Below are 11,828 nucleotides of genomic sequence, written 5' to 3'. Positions count from 1 at the left end.
TGGCCGAGCGCCTTCGGAAGGTGCGTGGGACAGTCAGGGCCAGCGTTTCACGAAATATTACGCTCCTGACAGGACTACTGCGGAACCCCGACACCGAGGCGCGCGAGGTCATAAGGCAAGTCGCCGTTTTGAAGAGCAAGGAAGCTGAGCTCCGCCAGTTGGATAAAAAGATCATCGACGTTATTGAAGACGAGGCACTTGACAAGGAACTCGAGGATTCTGCAGAATACCATGAGAAGGTCCTGTATGCGATCGCTAATGGGCAGTATTTCCTGTGTGAACGCGAACAGTCTGTTCACCTACGTGACACGTGCTACGTGACACGTGCCGCTGTCACGTCTGCTTACGTCAGACGTGACAGCGGAAACTGCAGCAGAGCTAGTTGGTGTAGAATTTCTGAAGGTATGGAAATAGACATGATGCCTTTAGAAGGATTAGATTCGAACCACGAAATCAGTTTATCAGCGGGTCGAGAAAAAGACGAAAGCATTTCGATCGAAGTGGAAGGGAACAACACCGAATTGAAGATGATGACGGGCAGAAACACGGAGCCACCGAACCAGGACCCAACGATTACGGTCTCTTTTGGCAGTGACCAAGCGACGATGGTGTGCGTGGAAGATCCTCCTGAGCAAACGTTGTACGCTGTTAATTGGACAAGAGAGGAACAGCCACTGGAGGACTGTGGTAGCATTCCGAAGAATGAACCGAAAGATGATCAAGCGATAGCCGCCGAGGAGATCAGTGAGCAACCGATGAAGCGTGGAAAGGAAGAAGTTGCCGACAGCTTGCCCACCTGCAACAATGACTCCTTCGATCTGCTGGTCAGTGGAGCTAGCAGCCCTGCCGTGTTTTCCTTGGTATCATCGTCGTTGGATGCACCGCCTGGACGTAGGAATTTGTTCCGCTCAACTTCGAGGAACTGCACGAGGTTGTGACCAAACAAGGGGATGTTTGCCTAGAAAAAGAAGTGAACGCGCTGCTTCTGCCTCCGGAGGTGAAGTGTAGTGCCCTGCGGACGTCGCCGAAGCGAGCTCGTCATCGCGTGAGCCGAGCGCGCAAGCACATCAACCGGCTAGTTCCCAGGCAGCAGAAGGAGAGACAGGCACAGAAACTCGCCACTGGTGTGATGAGCCTATCGGAAGGAAATGCGTCCATGCCGGCATCCGTCTCCGAATTCGGGATGCCGCACAGTTTGCGCCGCAAAAACAAAGATCGCCGCAGGTGTTCAGGCTCTTCGTGGAGGACACAACGCCATTACGCTGCCGTAAAGCGTGGGCAGGAGAACCTGAATGTGGGGCACACCACCAGTGCCGTGCCAGGATGGAAACGGCGGATATGGAAACGCGCACATCATTTTCATGCCACATCGGCGCACTACCGCCAAGACCAGGCTTCAACGTAGATTCATGTTGGAGACGCGAGAATAGTGCAAAAAGAAGGCATATCTTTAAGTGACATCGCTACATTCCGGGCGAGATGGAATGGACAGAGCTCTTTTCGATTGTGTTGAACCGGAGCACGTTCTGAAGCCCTGTACATAGGTTCTGCATGTTGACAGAAACGAAATGACCTATGTCACGTGAGTCCCGTCCCCCTCGAAGGATGTTGAAAATAAAGAAGTGGGGCAGGGGCTCGAGGAAAGGCGCGAAAGGCAGAAAGGAGGGAAGGGAACGAAGTAGGATTGGGAGCGAGCCTTCATGAAGTAAAGACGTGTTCCAGATCAACGACCACGGGTCCTCGTTATTTACAGTGCTTATGCCACAGTGGGAAGGACGTTGGGTGACGGATCTATCTTGTCAGGAAGCTTTGCAAATCAAAACAAAGCTTTCTGAATATTTTTTCATAACACGTCAGATTGTTCGCAGCCAAAATTTGCCTAGCTTGGTGCCGATTGGGTAATAGATGTGGCGTGTATGCAGCGTCACATATGACATATACCGAGCTTCCTCCAAACACCAATGTCAGAAGCACAAAGCCCAACACTGACGGGGCTTAAGGACAGCCGGTTGAGCAGAGCGGGATGGTTCGGGCAGCAGGTGCCATCGACAATGCAGCCAAACAGGCGTCGCATGCCTAGAAACATATAATTGAATGCGGGGGTCTTGCATGCAATATTCTGATAAAGCGCCGACGACAGCAGGGGCGCCAACTTCTGCGAATGTGTTTGAGAGTCTGCATGGTGACTAGTATAAGAAATTGAACCTTTGATTTCTACTTGTTTGCCATCATGTTGTGATTATTGTTTCTTAGTACTAATGCGTACGTTCGATTCCCTAAGTTCAGGCAGAGTGTTCTGTGGTTCATATATTTTGCAACTTTCAGAAGACACTTTGCAGCATTCCTGCCAATGGTTACTTCTACAATTATGCGCACTGTTTTCTTCTAGCAATAAATATGCGCAGCTCGTACCAGTGGCGCAAGGATGGAAGCAACAGTGGTGCTAGTGTTCGACTTCGCTTCTTTTTTTGCGAGGAGGTACGACTAGTATTACAAGATCTACGCCGTAATTAGATACGCGAAGTTTTCGATGCAAATGCAAATTTTTTGCTAAAAGTACTGTGTGGTTATAGTCCAGTTTTAGTCTGTTCTCCAGATTACGTACCTGTTACGTGGTTTTGGCTGGAACTTGTCACGTGACGAGCTGTTTTGGGGTTTTGCCCAGAACAAGCCCCATGACAACTCACGTGAATGTGTGTTACGTGATGTTACGTGAGTTTAGTCACATGATTAGTTGTTACGTGATGTAACTGCTTTTGTCACATGACTAGCTGTTTCGTGATTTTTGGCGGGAACATGCCACATAGCTAGTTTTCGCGTGATGTCACGTGATTTTAGTCAAGTGACTATTTATTACGAGATGTTGCCTGATCTTAGTCACGTGAGAAATCCTTACGTGGTGTTGCATGATATTAGTGACATGACTATATGTTTGTAACTTCAGTCATGCGACTAGCTATTACGTGGCTTTTGGTGAGAGCATGTCACTTGACTAGATGTTAGGTGGTTTTGGGGGGAACATGTCCCTTCACTAACGGATGCGTGATGTTGCACGTGACTAGTTACGTGGCTCACGGCGGGAGCATGTAACGGGATTACCTTGTGTGTGATTTTACGTAATTTTAGTCACCTGACTGGTTGTTACCTCATGTCACATGATTTTTACTCACGTGACTAGTTGTTCAGTGATACTACATTGATGTAGTCATGTTACTAATTGTCACGGGAATTATTTCACGTGACTAGACGTTACGTTATTTTACGTGATTTTTAGTAGCGTGACTAGCCGTTACATGATACGTGATTTTAGTGCTGCAAACAGTTGTTACGGCATGTTGCGTGATTTTTACTCACTCAACACACTCGCCCATCATAGTTATTGTATTCCACGGCGGGACAGATCGGTGCATGTGCTGTGGGAGCAAAACAGAAGATGAAGAGGACGAAGCGGGCGCGATCCGGTTCATGATGTTGATGGTTTCTGTTTCCACTAACCGGTGCTACGAACAGCTTTAACAGCTCAGCTGTTAAAGTCTGACCTGCCCCTTGGGCTCGACACATTGCAAATATTTACATATGAGAACAATCACTAGTATATATGCTTCGTACAATAACAGCTCATGACACGACATTGAACTAACATATTTGCTTGGGGCGCCAACATCGCTGAATATACACAGTAGTAGAATGCTCGAGAGAGAGAGAGAGAGAAGAGGAAGAAAGGAAAGACAGGGAGCTTAACCAGAAGTAGTTTCCGGTTTGCTACCCTGCACGTGTGAAGGGGAAAGGGGATGTAAAAGAATGAAAGACAGGAAGAGTTTGTGACGACAGCACGCGACAAAATACAACAACAACAAAAAAAACTAAACGAAGTCATAACCGCAGCCCAAGTACTACACAGCAACATTCTCTTCCAGCAGTCACAGTTTGACATTGAGTCCGGTTAGAATGCTCGAAGTGACGGAATGCGCAGTGAGGATGAGTCACCATTCTTTATTGACAAAATAGTGTCTGACACAAAATTCGATGGCAGAGCATTTCTCCAAATAGTGGTTTTCAGGCGCTCAGTATACGACACAACTTGACAGAAATTTCGGGGTAAACAGTTGCGTGGCATTGCGTTAAATGATGCGTCAGTGATGTAGGCGAAATTAGCAGTGTATGAATGCATTGCGTAGCGCCCAGTTTTCGCAAAATCAAAGAGAGAAGCAGAAAGAAAAACACATAGGGGTAAGCTGGAAGGGGATGGTTGCACATGTTCAGCAATCACGAAGCCAGGTATTATTGATGAACGCTCTGTCATGGAAGCACCATGCGCTAACGTCTGCCAAGTCTCTGCAGTTGCTGCCATCCGACAAGATGGCGGAAGGACATCATTCCTATGCACCACGCATAATTTCATCAGTGGTCACAAGCATTATCTATCTACGGAAGCCAGTCCTCTTGTAAAGGAACTTCAAGCCATCCATGACGCAGTGCGGGATGTCACCACTAAGCTGTGTACAATTAAGCAACTTGACGTATTCACCGATTCTTCAGCGGCTGTCAAGGAACTCAAGAAAGTACACAAGGTGATGGAAATCTGCGAGGCGATACATAGATGAACCGTTATACAGCCAATTGCATCATGGACTACTGGATTCAAGGCCATGCTGCGAACCCTCACAATATTGCTGCTGACCAACAGGCACATTGCCCTCCTAATACAGACCTCCCATCTATTCCCCTTCCACCTCAACCCCTAAATGCACTCCGTGCCCGTAAAAATGTTCTCCGGCAGCATACACGCGTTCTTATCCCACCGTGTGCCTTGTCTGCTCTCTCCCCCTTCACCTCACTAGGGCGGAGGAAGTCGTGCTTAGGAGGCTTCAGGCAGGGGTGGCTGTTATCTCAACATGGAACTGGTCGCATTTACTAGTTGGTGCTACATGCCCGTACTGTTCTGTTCCGGTGATGCAAGCAGATGCATACCACCTCATATGGACATGCCAAGGATTACAGTCGGAACGCTCCCGTCATCTCCTGCAAGCTGGTCTTCGCTACAGTGACACAAACAGTTATGACCAATGGATACATGACAACACATTGCACAAAAAACGTCTTCACTTCATACACAACACCGGCCTAACGGCGCACATTTAACACATATATACACAACAAATATTATGGCTTAAGGGCAAGTCTATGTCGCAATTAAAAAAAAAACAATCACGAAGCAAGTCCAAACTCGAACAAATATATCTATGGCTTTACATGTTCGAAACACGATATGATTATGAAAAACGCCGTGGATGAAGGATCCAGAAATATTGACCATCTGTTGTTTTTTAATAGGGGCTTTGAGCATTTCGACTCCATCCAAATGCGAATGCCGCGGAATTCATACTTCTACGCCCTCACCGAACTACTTCGTCTTCCTTTTGAGCTGGCTCCCCATTACCAGTTCATGTGACAAGTTTTTGTGCACCAGAAGAAGAAAAGTCTGCCACAGGTGCCCCCTCCCCTCCTGCGGACAAGTCATGGGCACTTGAAAAGTGGGTCAAACGGAGCTGTTGATAGTGGGCGCCGGCTTGATCGCTTCCATTGCGATTGTTTTTTGCGCATATTGCGCAAGATTGTAAAATGATGTTCAGAACGTTTCATGACTAGGAAAAGAACGTCATAGCGGGCCTGAAGAGCGCGGCGAGGCGCCTCAACACGTATGAGAATGTCTGTAGGTTTGAGGGCAGAAAAAATTTCACGCCAGGCCTGCGCGGAAAGCGCAGCACAGTCACAGCGAAAGCTGGAAGTGCGGCATTTCTAGAGTCCGTTATAAATTCTGCTGTGGCTACTAATACAGGTATATTAGCAACGTACCCACTACGCCACAAAGCGTAATTTTTGGGAAGTTGGGAAGCACACAGCACGACATTATTCGTTGTTCTGCGGAGAAGCGAGGTACCATATGCAAGCGATTATGTGCAGTTTGTTGATGCGGCGGTTGATGACGATGAATAATTATGGTTGCGCCCTTTGTAATGGGTTGGAAGCTTTAAACGACCCACTGGTTACGTAATGCATATTGTGTGACGCCCGGTCGTTATTTAACTGTCCCACCACGCTTTATAACATACGTTAACCGGAGAAACGTAGAGCGAGAGAGAGAGAGAGAATTGACTTTATTGAGACTCTGAGGAAATGGATCATGGGAGCCTTATGGGCTTCCTTGGCAACCAACAGAAGTGCACATGCGAGGAACCCACTACGCTATAAATCATTGTAATTTTTGAGAAGTAGAGCAGTAGGCACTGTGCCATTTTTCGTCATTCTACAGACAGCCGTGGTACCTGCTAAACGCATGTAAGGCATTATGCGCACTTTGTTGATGCTGTGCGTGATGACGATGAAGAATTATGGCAGAGCTCTTTGTAATGGGTTGGAAGCATTCAACAACCTACTCGTTGCGCAATTCGCATTGTGTGACGCCTGGTTACAGAATTCGCGTTGTGCGACGCTTGGTGCTTATTCTACTCTTTTACCACGCTATATTGCATATGCTAATGTGGTTCGTTCCTGACATGAAACCTGTATAGGACCTTTTTGCAAAGCAGTTTCAAGCACCGGCATGGCTCAGAGGTTGAATACTGGGCTCCCACGCAGAGGGCCCAGGTTCGAACCTCGTTCCATCCTGCCATTTTTTTCTTATTTAGTTTTTTTTTTCTTATTTCGAGCGATACTGGTTACGGACACGGGCGGCGGCGGCGGCGGACAACTACGGCACCAAAAACGGCTGGTGAAATGATCTCATAACAGCTTTCGCTGTAAAACGTCGTGCTTTTTCGCGTGAGCAGAAGTTGGCGATGGGCGCAAGTTTTGCACGAAGATCCGCAGACGCTGGACCAAAGAAGATGCCCCCAAAACAGCCTGCGTAGGTACTGGGTTGACGAGGTCACCTGGAAAGCGGAGTGTGCAGCCATACACCATCTCATTTACTGAGCCGGCGAGTTCTGGTCGGAGTGTTGATCGAAGGCCGACAGCACGATGGGGAGGCGTGATACCCAATATTCGGCTTGAGGCTGAGAGGCGAATGCTGCTTTCAGGTGACGATATCATCTGTCTACGATGTCATTAGATGTAGGATGGTAAGCAGTGATGCGGATGCGTGTACAACCCAGATGAGATGTCGCAGAAGTTTAAAGCGCCGACTAGAACTGTCTGCCTCGATCAGTATTTACCGCTGATGGCACGCCGAAACGGCTAATTCAGGTAGACAGAAAAGTACGAGCGACTGTCTCCGTCGTTATGTGAGGCTCTGGAGCTGCTTCAGGCCACCATGTGTGCTTGTCTATACACGTAAGAAAATACGTATATCCACGGCATGGTGGCAAATGTCCGACGATGTCCGAATGAATGATGTCGAAAAGTGAATCAGGAAGGGGGAATTTTCCCCTTGGAGGCTTGGTGTGTGGTAAAACCTTGATACGCTGACACACTGTGGAACTGCAAGTGCAAGTGGAATGTGAGCGCGTATGCGCGGCAAGACAACGTTGGCTGAGCAGGTGGTGTGTGGCTCGTACGCCTGGATGGCAGATTAAGTGCAGAATATCAAACACAGCACGACGCAGATTTGAAGCAACATAGATGCGAGTGCAGTTGTATGAAACGTCGCACCAGAGCGTGAATTCGTGGCCGGGAAAGTTCACTTGCTCCAGTTGGTGGGATGCAGATAATCGGAGTCGTGGAAGCACATCATATAATGCGTGTGACTCCGCAAATAAAGGCAAGGGAAGGTCGATGAGGCATGTTGTGGCGTTGATAGTAATACGATTGAGAGCGTCCGCTGCGTTGTTAATGCTGCCTTTGATGTAGCGTATGTCTGCGGTAAATCAGGCTATGAAAGCAAGGTGCCGGAGTTCTCGAGGAGTATGGGTGGCATTGCACAAACGTACTTCGGAAACAAATGACTTGTGGTCGGTAAGAATGGCAAGTTCTCGCTCTTTAAGGAAGTACCTGAAATGCTTCACCGCAAGGTAAGCCGCGAGGAGCTCTCACCTGATATTGCTGTATGAGCACTCAGTGTCGCGTAACTTTCGGGCAAAGCAAGAGATGGGAGCCCATGCACCATTAATCCATTCATGAAGGGCGGCTCCAACTCCTTCTGAAGAAGCGCCCACCATGAGGCTAGTGGGAGCAGTCGGTGAAGAGTGGTGCAGGAGGATGACTTGGGCGAGTTCGGCCTTAAAGAGGGCGAAGGCTTCATCAGCGTCCATACCCAGGAAAGTGCGGCCGAATCAGCTTTTGAAGTAGATAGCAATGCTTAGACAGTATAGAGCATTACTGCCGAAGTAGACAGTGTAGAGCATGTAGGGATGAAACAGCGATACAAATTTACGGGTCCGAGAAAACGTCGCCGACTACTTGCGGACTTTGTTGGCCGGTAGTCGATGATAGCCTGATAGCAGGTGGAGGAGTGAGGCCATCTTTGACGATGTGATGTCCGAGGAATGCGACCTCAGAGACCCCAGACTGATATTTTTTCAATAATAATGACCAGATCGTACTCATGGAGTTGATTGAAAAGTTGACGTAGATATGCATTGTGTGTTTCAACGTCCTTGCTGGCGATGAGAAGGTAGCCTGTATAGACCAGGGCTGGGCAGAGATACTCGGAAAAGTATTCCGGAATACAGATATCGAAATGCGTGCGCTGGAAGTCTAAAATACAGATACTGAGATACATTTCTTTTTGACGTAACGGGATATTTCGGAGATACATTTGGGAAAGACGAAAAAATATTCCGGAATACAGATACAGGAATACAAATACAGTTACTGGAATACATTTTATTTCGGGGATGCTGTTACTTCGAAAAATACATTTATTAGATGCAGCATAATATTGTGAATAGTGTAGCAGCGTACTGAAACTTGCCAGTAAACCATATCGCCCGAATCACTAACGAACATCGGTATATTGAGAGAAAGCATAGATTTACTTAACACTGAAGGTCTCTTTAGCTGAAAAGGTTGTTCTGTTCATTGCATTCAGGCAACACCAGCTTGTCAGTCTATCTACTAGACAACGTTGGTTTGGGTTCAACACTCGTGAACTCGCGAAAAGCCTGACCGCCGAAAAAAGTTACGGGTGCTGCACCAGCCTTGAGCGATAGCGACTTTGTCGGCAAGACTGACAACATTGGTTCCGCGTTTGTGCCATTAGCGGCGCCGGGCGCTTTACCACAGGGGTCATTCTGTGCATGTGGGGAAGCCTTGGCCACCCTCTCTGTGTCGCCGAGCGGGTGGCGCGCATTTCCCTTGCTTATCACAAAATAGTGTCCGATTCCATTTTGCAAACACGTGTGATCATTTCCGACAAAAAGTAACGAGATACGAAGAAACTTGTGTTTCCGCGCGAAAAAGTAACGGGATATCCGCGGCCAACGAAGTATCGCGTTATAATCGATACATCGTACAATTATTTTACTACTGAAATACAGATACATTTTTCAAATGTATCTCAATACAGAAACACAGATACTCAATAGTATCTCTGAGATACCATCGCGATACCCTTGTATCCCGATACTGCACAGCCCTGGCATAGACGAAGCAAAACGGCAAGTCTCTGGTGACTTCGTCTATAAAGCACTGAAATGAAGGAGATGAGTTGACTTTGTAGAAGAGTTGTAGAGGAGCTGACTGTGCGCGGAGACGCCAGTCAGTTTTGGAAGCAGGAATTATGCTGACGTCTGCTCCAGTGTCCACCAGCAAACGCAGCCCTGTGGTTCCGTCGGTTATGTAGAAGAGGCGGCTTGATGATTGGCCCTGATCGCCCGCCACTGTTATTGACAATCGGCCTGAGCGTTTCCCATATGCCACGAACAGGGTGACACATCGACGAGCCGCGGCACCAAAACGTCGGCGATAGTAGCATGGGTTATGTGTTGAAAAACTGCGCTCAGATTGGTGAAACCGTTGTTGCATAGATGGCGACGTGAGAGCATGATGTCAGCTAACGTTGCCATTTTATAGGAACACTTTCCCATATATCATGTATGGGTCATTTCTAAAAGGCATTTGGAGTCAGGATTCGAAATGCATCGACACCGATCTGCAGAATGACTGAAATCTGGAAGCCGATTCTGAAATTTTACAGCGAAAGCTGTTATGAGATCATTTCACCGGCCGTTTTTGGTGCCGTAATTGTCCGCCGCCGCCGCCGCCGCCGGTGTCCGTAACCAGTATCGCTCGAAATAAGAAAAAAAAAACTAAATAAGAAAAAAATGCCAGGGTGGAACGAGGTTCGAACCAGGGCCCTCTGCGTGGGAGCCCAGTATTCAACCTCTGCGCCATGCCGGTGCTTGAAACTGCTTTGCAAAAAGGTCCTATACAGGCTTCATGTCGGGAACGAACCACATTAGCATATGCAATATAGCGTGGTAAAAGAGTAGAATAAGCACCAAGCGTCGCACAACGCGAATTCTGTAACCAGGCGTCACACAATGCGAATTGCGAACGAGTAGGTTGTTGAATGCTTCCAACCCATTACAAAGAGCTCTCACGCACAGCATCAACAAAGTGCGCATAATGCCTTACATGCGTTTAGCAGGTACCACGGCTGTCTGTAGAATGACGAAAAATGGCACAGTGCCTACTGCCCTACTTCTCAAAAATTACAATGATTTATAGCGTAGTGGGTTCCTCGCATGTGCACTTCTGTTGGTTGCCATGGAAGCCCATAAGGCTCCCATGATCCATTTCCTCAGGGTCTCAATAAAGTCAATTCTCTCTCTCTCTCGCTCTACGTTTCTCCGGTTAACGTATGTTATAAAGCGTGGTGGGACAGTTAAATAACGACCGGGCGTCACACAATATGCATTACGTAACTAGTGGGTCGTTTAAAGCTTCCAACCCATTACAAAGGGCGCAACCATAATTATTCATCGTCATCAACCGCCGCATCAACAAACTGCACATAATCGCTTGCATATGGTACCTCGCTTCTCCGCAGAACAACGAATAATGTCGTGCTGGGTGCTTCCCAACTTCCCAAAAATTACGCTTTGTGGCGTAGTGGGTACGTTGCTAATGTACCTGTATTAGTAGCCAGAGGAGAGTTTATAACGGACTCTAGAAATGCCGCTCTTCCAGCTTTCGCTGTGACTGTGCTGCGCTTTCCGCGCAGGCCTGGCGTGAAATTTTTCCACGGCTATGTTTCAGCACATGGTGACAGCTTGGGTTGCCTCCTAAAGAAAAATTCTTGATGCCTGTTCATGTCTGTGTAGTTCGTGAACATACTTATTCCGAAAATAAAAAGAAAAAATTCATGAAGGCAGTCATGTGCGGGACGGACTGTTAGCTAAACGTTCGCGGGCCGCATTTTTGAAACCCCTGGCATAGACGGTCTTACCCGCGCAATGAACTTACACGGTTACTTCATTTCACAAATAGCCCTCCCGCCTTTATTAAAATTTTCTGCTTACAAATGGTGTCTAAGAATGATAGGAATGCATTTCAAGGAGAACAGATAAACCGCTATGCCGTGTTTTTGTTCTAACGTAGGCCAAGTTGCTGAAGCTTCTATGGTGTTGTAATTTCTATTACATCGAGCTCCTTCAACTCAACTTGGTAATGTTACCTTCAAGCACATTTGAACAAGCCCAAACGTGTATGCTGAACTAAAGGATTTGCGTGACACTCTGTTGCATTTAAACATGCCAGACATTAGTAAAGTAATGCATTATGAAATGTATTTATTTCTCTTTGTTTTTGCCCTGGCTGCGAGCTTCTGTGTCATAGTGGAAATTATTACGAAGCGTATCTGACAGAACATAAATTTCGGCTGTCGA

This window comes from Rhipicephalus sanguineus, chromosome 5, assembly GCF_013339695.2.
Source record: "Rhipicephalus sanguineus isolate Rsan-2018 chromosome 5, BIME_Rsan_1.4, whole genome shotgun sequence".
Taxonomy (NCBI): Eukaryota; Metazoa; Arthropoda; class Arachnida; order Ixodida; family Ixodidae; genus Rhipicephalus; species Rhipicephalus sanguineus.
Note: the sequence above shows the minus strand (reverse complement) of the source record.